This window comes from Chaetodon auriga, chromosome 23 (genome assembly GCF_051107435.1).
Source record: "Chaetodon auriga isolate fChaAug3 chromosome 23, fChaAug3.hap1, whole genome shotgun sequence".
Lineage (NCBI taxonomy): Eukaryota > Metazoa > Chordata > Actinopteri > Chaetodontiformes > Chaetodontidae > Chaetodon > Chaetodon auriga.
In genome coordinates this window covers 1,021,976-1,031,463 of record NC_135096.1, presented here as the reverse complement: position 1 = coordinate 1,031,463, position 9,488 = coordinate 1,021,976, and the positions used below count along the sequence as shown (strand labels likewise).

Genomic DNA, 9,488 nt, shown 5'->3' with positions numbered 1-9,488 from the left:
TGTCTCATGTCAAGCATATGCAACCTAACCGCTATGAAACTCTAGATGGCAGTATGGATCCATGGCAGAAACTCAGACCAACTTTTTAGGAGAGTTAAAATCACAGTTTTATCATTCTATAAGCTAGAAACACCAGAAGAGCATTGACATCATACAGATTATGAGCTTTGTGTATATTGTAAGAACATCCAAAATTAAATCAAACATAGAGATGTCGTTATCCTGGTGTGATAGAAAAGAGGCACACAGACATACCCGCATTCCTGACAGGATGAGGAAGAGGTGTTTCTAAGCCAGACATCCTGTCTCTGAAATCACACCTCCCTTTGAACAGTCCAAATGATCAATAACTCTTAAAAGTGAATTCAACAAAATCCTGAGGTGAATCCTGTATGGGCTCTCAGGTCAATCCAGCAACACCTGGAGTGAAACCTCATCCATATAAGGACCTGTGTTCCAAAGCCCTGGTCCACTCCTTTGATGCGTCACAAAGTGGCTTTGATCTATCAGAGATGACATCAACATTCCACTGAGCTCAGGGCTTGAGGGAGATCATTGGTTTCCATAGCAACAATAAAGACAATATTGAAGTCCTCATTGACAACTGCAAAGTAAAATCAATCAAACCAGAGAAATCCCTTCTGAACCCACTGAAAATAGTTAGAAACCAGCAAAAACTGCTGCAGGCTGACTGCTGGTCAACCTGTGAAAAACTCTGATCCACCAGTCCACCCGAAACACTGAGACACGTAATGACCACTAAATCATACAAGATCACTAAAATAACTTATTGTCAGCCTAGTATGAAACTGGGACATAAACATGAGAGGACCATGTCCATCATCCACATTACATGGTCACTTTCGTAACATTTAGGTAAAATTGTTATTGTTTGGTAACATGCAAAGAATTTTAACAACACAGCTTTGCATGAGACCAATGCCATGTTACTTGTAATCCATGTTTTAGATTTGACCAAAAAAAAAAACCAAGCCATAATTCAAATCACAAATTCTTGTAAAATACATCCTTGCCTTAATAAAAACCAAAAATGACACCAAAGTACCTTATCATGCTGTCTGTTTTTTTCGCAGACACGGTTCCAGTGTATCCGCAGGTAACAACGTCGTCAGTCAGGTCACTGATGATGTCAGTACCAGCGCTGGTCATCTGAAAACAGATCAGGCGTCAAGTGAAATTAAGCGTCATTGTATCATTGTTCTCTGCAGGCAACAAATCAAAACAGTAACTGTGCACGCCACATCATAATGATGTTAATACAATTACTGACTTTGATCAAATTGTATTTACCCTCTCAATAAGCTGCGACAGTTCAAGATCTGTTACATCACTGGCAGACACAGAGCAGAGATATCTGAAGCATGAAGTTCGGGCAAGGTCCACCTTGTGCCAGACTAGCTGCCATGACTTCCCCAGCACTCCTAACCAAAGCAAAACAACACAGCAAATAAACTGCTTGATTACAACCAGAGTACAACATTTAATAGAGCCGTGTAGTAAAGTGAAAGAATCTTCCCTTTCTCATCTGAACCTCCAGCAAAGAGTCTGTTTTCCATCTCTACCAGCATTTCTGCAAAACAGCAAACACAGGAAATCCAAAAGGTCTCTTCTGTCTCTCTTTCTTTTCATTTAATTAGCATTTGAGCCCACTATACCACCAGAGGCCCCCGTATGTGGGGAATTCCTTTCCTTTTTGTTCTTTATCTTTTCTCCTGCACCTGGCCTTTTAAGAATTGGATGTGTAGAATTTTTCTCTTATTGTGAAATTAAATACAGACAAACACTTTTACCTGGGAGGAATTCTCTGCTAAGGGCACCAGTATCGACGCCTGCTTCACCAAACAATGTGACCTGAAGTCTGCTTTTGGGCGTGGTCTTCTTCTGCCGTTGCCACTGTTGCATGCCTCTGCTGAAGAGGTCAGTCCGCGACACACAGATGGAAAATGTGTTTGTTTCATTGACTTGACAGGTGATCCAATTCAAGATTTCCTCAGAACTGGAATTAAAAAAAAAAGAAGAAGAAGAAGAAGAAGAAGAAGAAGAAGAAGAATCGGGGGGAGACATTCCCCTTTATTTGTCACACACACATGCGAGCACGGCACACGGAGGTGAAATTTGACTTCCGCCTTTAACCCATCCTGGTCGTCCCTCCTCCACGGCAGACCAGGAGCGGTGGGCAGCCAGACCGGCGCCCGGGGACCCATCTTTGGCGTCACCATTGGTCAGGTGGTGATCTTCTTGCATGTTTTTAGTGGGGGTATATTTTTACGGAGGATACCCCAGGTGAACACGGGGAGAACATGCAAACTCCACACAGAAAGGCCCTCCTCGAGCAGCAGGCACCGAAGGCATGGTGGAGGACACACCCGGTGCCCGCAGCGAGATTCAAAATTACTCTGGAGGATGCGGGCATCGATCCCGCTACCTCTCGCATGCTAAGCGAGCGCTCTACCATTTGAGCTAATCCCCCATACAAATTGAACATTAAAATAGACACCAACATATTCACATATTGTCTGAGTGTTTTATTTACTTATTTATTTCTTGTTAAACGTTGAGCATTTGAATAAAAACTTAAATCAGATGTGGTTATGCTGTCTGTGGGATTTCATAGCTGTTTGCTACTATTATTCAGGGGGGTTAACAGGGTGTGGCACGGTACGGCAATTGCCACACCTCCTACACTGGTGAAATCCGAAGGGGTGAGGGGAGGCCTCAATGCAAGATAAGAGAAAAATCTGTCACAAACATACCATGTTTTTGGATTACCGCATTTCTCTGTGATCACACTCCAACATGACAAAGCTTTTCAACAGGAAAAAGATGACTGACACTGTAGTATCACTTTAAAGGGGATATTATCCAGATAACAGAATTTGCCACCAGAATTACCTCATGTACAATATCACCTTCGAAAGGTCCTGATTGGACTGACTGCTACTGATCCACTTGACTCGTGGCTGTCATTGTCTGAAGGCCTGCACACATAAAGAAAACAGCTTGTCCTAAATTATTTTGAAATAAATACTTGCATACATGTCTTTGAACAGATGATTGCTCAATACAAACTCCCTAAGAGAGATTTTTGGAAATATCTTCAATTAAGGAGCTGCATTACGTCAATACAAAGGAAATGCCCTCTAATACCTCACACAGTGATACAGGAAGTGTTTCAGAGCGATCTGATGGCGAAGGGCAGGACATCCAGGTTTTACAGTCTAATGCAGACCTGCCAACCTTGTCAAAATATTTTGAGTACCACTTGTGTTGTGCGACGTTTTTTCGCAGACTTTTGCAACTCCATTGCTTTGCACGCAGTAATTTCCCCATTCACTGGCTGGAAAACGGTTATAAAAAAAAACAATAAAACCTATATTTTTGATTACAATACCTTTAATAAAGAAAATATAGACATTTTGCACTCTGCAATTCCATTCTTTAACTATTTCTTAACATGAATATCCAAACCCATCGACAGAAAACCAAAAAATGCTCTGTCCTTCTGAGCCATGCAGATACTGTATCATGACAGCCTTTCAATGGAACACAGAAACACTTTCAAATCAAGGTAACTATATTATTTAAATGTTTTTATTTTGTTGACTTTGACCCTGATGCTCTTTTAAATACAGTTTTTGCATCAGTCATCACTCCTTCCTGCAGTGGAACTTGCTCTGGACTGTGTTGCCTCATAGGTTGCTGACTTTGCCTTCTTTAATAGAGCATCACTGAAACCCTCCATGTGACAGATGGTCCCTTTTGCAGCCATGCTCACCTTTCTTGTCACCAAAGCACTGATCATGTCAGTGTTCACTACTTATTTCACTCAAATTAATTAAAAAATATTTTAATATGTATTTCATTAAAATGGTAATAATTTATTTTGTATATTGCAACAGGTGTTTTTGTTTTCAAGAATGTAATAATTACATTGGCTTACAGCACATATGCACTCATCACTGGGGCTCATTTATATATGACCTGCAGCTCCCTGGTGGCTTATGTCCACATCATAATTGCTCACTGTGCAAAATGCATGATGAGGAACTTCAGAGGGTCGGAAGCATGGCCACTGTTCTTGACATTGACTCAAAAACTTCTGGGGGACATGGACCCTCTTCTTTTTGGCAGGTCTGCTGCCCTGTCCCTCCCTGTCTTCGTCTTCCTCATCTGCCATGATAGTGGCTGCAAAACTTGCTGCAAAAGATTTGTTGGCTACATGTTTAAACTGTATAAATAATCACATTCCTCCTTATATACAGGCCTACTCGAGCTGCAATGGATATCTATAAAGGCTAAAACACACACACACACACACACACACACACACACACACACACACACACACACACACACGATGCATTGGGGTCATTAGGGGAACATGATCGATAGATTTGCTAAGAAAACAAAACTGGCACATGTTGTTGTTGTTGTTGTTGTTTTTTTTTTCCACTTAGACTTCGGCTCGAATGTTTCCACAGTGAAAGTAACGTTATGCGTAACGGTTCACATTTACCAACAGCTGGCAGGTCCGCTGACACACTTACCTTTTTAAGCTCCAACTGCAGCGAGTGGGGAACGGAGGACGGAGAGGGAGGCAGAGGGCAGGAGGAGGCAGGGAGGAGGGGGGGCGGGGATGTTACGCTATAGGTTCGGCAGACTCGTTATTCTCCGCTTTTCTATAATGATTGGCTGCATCATGTTGTCAGACATGAGTACCGCACGTGCACGTTTGCCACAGAACTCACATGTCCGCAGCTTTCTGCGTAGTTTAGAGGGGCGAGTCGTACCGGCGTATTCAGATGTCAAATTGCGTACTTGCTACGCAAAATGCGTACAGGTTGGCAGGTCTGCAGTGAATTCAGAAACATTCTGACACCACGGGCAAACTTTTGAAAAATTCGCAAATAAAATTCTGATGACTGCGAAGGAAACGTCTTTTGTTTGAGCTATGTTTTAACATTTACACATACATACATTTCAGTATAGATGTTTGGGACTTCTGTCTCATGTCCAATTGAACTGATGTCAGAGTCAGCCTCTGTTCCAACCATTTCAACTTCTGCAAGATCTCGTTGCATCTCAGGCATTTCTTGTCTTGCCCTTAGCCTTTCAATACACGGAACCATTGTTATGTAAACGTCTCTGAACAGTTTCCATCATGTCAGGAGTCAGAGGACACTCCATTTCCTGGACCTGAACCCCATTTGGTTCCTCATGTACAGCATCAAACATCTCCCAGTCAGTTCCAAATAGCTCCATGTTCCAGAAAAAAAATCCTTTTAAGATTATTTTGAATGAAAAAGCATTTGTTAGCCTCATAGAATAACTGCCTAACTCATATTTTAAGGTTTTTAGCGTGATGATGCAAAGTGACTCAGCAGTGTTAGGAGAGTAGAACTGGGTAGATACCACAATCTAGCCAAAATATGACTTGGGCAATTAAGCTATGAGGCTAATGATTTAGAAATATTTCACTGACCTACACAGGTATACTGCAGTGACGATAGAAAACATTTAACCAGAGTCAAATATGTATAATGTTTAAGCAAACAAAACATCAATCATAAATTTTGCTTTGTTGACTTGCTCTAATCAAGTGTGATCACATCAATAAAGTAACACACACACACACACACACACATAAACACACACAAACATCATACTTCAACAATTTTCTTGTTGTTGTTTTTATATAAACTTTAGCCTCCACATATTCAGGTCTAAAACTTGTCAACTGGACTTTGCCTTTGGACACAGCGCTTCGAGTTTGAGCATCAACAAACCTGCAAATCTTCCTTCACGTCACAAGGGTTCTTCATGTGAGCCAAAACCCAGAGCTGGTTCGGGGAGAGTCCACCTTCAGACCGTAAAGGATGGTTGTCCCAGCCCTCTGTGAAGGTGTGAAGGGCCTCTGCCAGGCGTGGAAGGAAAACATAGTGGACACAAAACAGATGAACCACATCTGCCGAATCCAGCAGGCCATCTTCCTCGAGACTGTGAAGAACTTCATAGTATGGATGTGTCACGCTGGTCCAGACGTCTCGCCACAGGCGCTCTGTTCTAGATCAGAAACAGCACTTATTCAATTGAAACGCAATAACTTAAACTGTCTGACTGAAATTACTTTCCAACAATAATTTCCCATGTTCTTACTATTTATATACAGTAAATGAGGTCCATTATTATTGTACCCTCTGATTATGTACACTCCACCCAAATATGAAGCTCCCTCTTCCAGTGCCTTTAACAGCGAACATGGTCTCAGCAATGGCGACATTTTCAACGCCTTCATCGCCCCTGACCCTTGAAAATACATGGGGGAAATGTTCAGTCATGTCCATCACAACAAAATCTAACATTACTGAAATGAGTAACTAGGGCATGGAAACAGTAGCCCATGTTTATATCACTGTGTACCTGAAGGCCAGCCATAGTTTTCCACTGCCTTCAGGAAAAATGAATGAGCAGCGTCTGAGCGGTGGTTTGTTGCTGGTTCCAGATAGAAAATCTGTATTCTGCCCTTACTAGGATGTAGAGCTGATTTCTAGCTTGGCAGATAGATAAACAGGTTCCTTAATAAACATCCAGGAGTCAGCAGGTAAGTTTCAGATGTTTACTGTCAGAAGCACTGTGAAACTGCGCAGAAATAAAAATAAAATGTTACAAAAGTAATGTATTTGACTTTTCTTTTACATCAACAAACGCTGAGTCATTAATTATTAACACGTATACACAAACGTACTGAAAATATCATTGAGTAGTCACTGCAGTAAACGTCCGATTAGCTTGATGCTAACGTAACATTGAAAACGCCATAGACCGGCTAACGCGTTAGCATCGCGTCAAGTTTTAAGTTACAAATTATGAACGGTTTCAGAAGACTCTCACAGGTAAATTCAACATAAAAAGGTAAGTATTACTTACAGACCTATGCTCTTTAGGCTTCAGCAAAGAAAAAGTAAATGGGGAGCAGAAAGACAACACAGCTTTGCTTCAAGACTTTCTTCACTGAGAGGGAACTACGGCAAGCCTACAAAACACACATTAACCTTAAAGGGGAGGCACAATCTGTATAGAAAGACAAAGAGTGTTTGAATCTGTGGAGGCAAAATACGAAGGCCTACAACACATAAGATAAATAATATTCATTGATCCCTCGGGGAAAATTCAGGAGACATAGCAACAGTGGTAAAAACAGGAATAGATAAGAGTCAAGAACACCAAACATAAGCATAAAATAAAAATTACATTAGAATTGAAATAAGCTTTCTGACACATCTGCACTATGTCCCTAAATTTCTGGGTCAGCATATGTACTCTCTGGGTACAGGGTTTCTACAGTCATGACAGGCATGGAAATGGTTTAGGATTTACAAAATGTTTTGTAAAGTTCTGAGTATATAATGTTTTAACGTATTTATCCCCTGCTCCTTTCCTCCTGTACACCCTCCTTTGCCTCCTCATCCTCCTGCTACTCTTGACCTCTCACTCCCTTTCTTCTCATTATCTTCTCCTCTTCGCCTCATATTTTTTTCTCCATATGAATGGCCAAAAAAAAAAAAACATTCTGTGTATTTTGGAGTGAAGACGTCTTTCTGAGTGCAGCCCTTTTAACTTTTAGTTGATCTTTAGGTGTATATTCAGGACACTGCACCAGAAGACCACTGAGCAGTGGTGGCCATGTAAAGTCAATCAGTATTGCTCCCTACGATTGCCATCTGGGACTATCTACTGAAAGTGATGGAGTGAAATATGATTATCGTTGTGAAAATTTTGGAAAATTCTGTTACTGTTGCTGTGAACCGTGTCGGTAAGTACGCAATTAATGAACAGTGAATACAGAAACACAAACATGTACAGAGATAATAAAGCACTGTAATTAAAGGTGACAAACCTTTCTGGAATACCCATCTATTGCTCCAAATATGATGATGATGTACCTTGAAGATAAAAGATAAAATGACAATGAGAAGTCACCTCCCTCCCAATAAATAAATATGTAAATAACTGCCTTACCGTATGAGTTTATGGTCTGTGTCCACATGGACTAATGATAAAGGGCCCTGCACAAAGTATGACCTTCTTACGATGCACCCCAGCTGTGTCATCCTTTCCAAAACACCCGGACCATCGACTCTGTGCACAGACTCCTTGATGCGATCCCACTGAACTCTATGCCCATCTGCCTGCAGACAGCCTTTGACCATTCTGTATCCTGCATTTGGGATCTTGCTTTTTATGGACAGCACAGCATCAAACAATTCACTGTCTGATAAGTTGCTGTATATATGTGGACAACCCAAGTTCACGCATATGCTGAAAGATTGTGCTTTGACTGACACCCAACAGATTTGCCATGCAGGCACTGGTGAAGCGATGTCGATGAGCCGGGACAGAAGCTCCTCAGACAAAATGAGCTTTGGTCGGCCTTGTTCTCCGGCTCTAATAAAAGCACAGGGACTCTCTTGGGAAACAGCTGCGTGGATCTGACTTTGCAGGGATAAAAGACACTCCACAATTTCAGCTGGGATGTTTAAGGGTCAATGACGTGACGCTTTTTTTTTGTGTCTTTGATTTGCTTACATTTAAAAAGGTTAAAATGTTAAGATAAACTTACATATTACTTGCATACATTCCTTTTTTTTGAAGACCTAGTCTAAAATATATGGTTTTAATATATTTTGGGAGAATATTTGGGGGATAATGACAAAAATGTCACAAAGGATGATTGCAGTATATGTCCCGCTCAATGTATTTAAAAAAGCCTAAAATTTAAATTTGGAGGTCATCCTTATAAAATCTATTTTCATGTGATATTTTAAAATCAGGTAATTATTTTTATTGCTGCATTTATATGCATTCTAGGTGGATTAAACATTTAAAATTTATCGTTCTTTTTCGGTTACACCATTTGACATTTTCAGGCACATTCCGTGTGATCTTTGTAAAAAAAATGGTACAAATGTGATTTCAAATGACGTGAAACCAACATGAACACAAAATGTACATTTTGACAGACCTGATGAATGCTTTAAAACTCTCCAGGACGGGAGGACACAGGACGGTCATTCTGCAATAGGGACGGCAGCGTACTTGATGACGTCACCATCGCAGCTCGTCTGCCGGTTATCTCCGAAAACTTTGGAGCAAATTTTAAACTACGCGCTATCGTGATGAATCGACCACAGATCTTAAGTTTTAACATCCACTTTCTCACATAAAATAATCTTAAAACCACATTCCGTCCTACTAAAACAGTAGTATTTCGAAACTTGTAACTTTACAGTTGTCGTTGCTACGAAATGCATTCTGGGATACGTGGCTGCCCCAAGTCCAAGATAAGAGTGTGGTTTTGTGCAAATTGTGCAAAAAAGAATTTGCCTACCACCGAAGCACATCAAGCCTGCGGTACCACCTGAATGCAAAGCATGTTGCAGCGAGCACAGAAACCGCCGGAGCTGTTA

The 9,488-nt window shown here is 41.0% G+C and overlaps 1 non-coding gene across 1 annotated transcript; it reads right to left on the bottom strand.

Moving 5' to 3' along the window:
- Positions 1 to 2,418: 2,418 nt before the first annotated feature.
- On the bottom strand, positions 2,419 to 2,491 carry trnaa-agc (transfer RNA alanine (anticodon AGC)). The gene has a single exon. It is a non-coding gene; the product is annotated as a tRNA-Ala (tRNA).
- Positions 2,492 to 9,488: the final 6,997 nt, after the last annotated feature.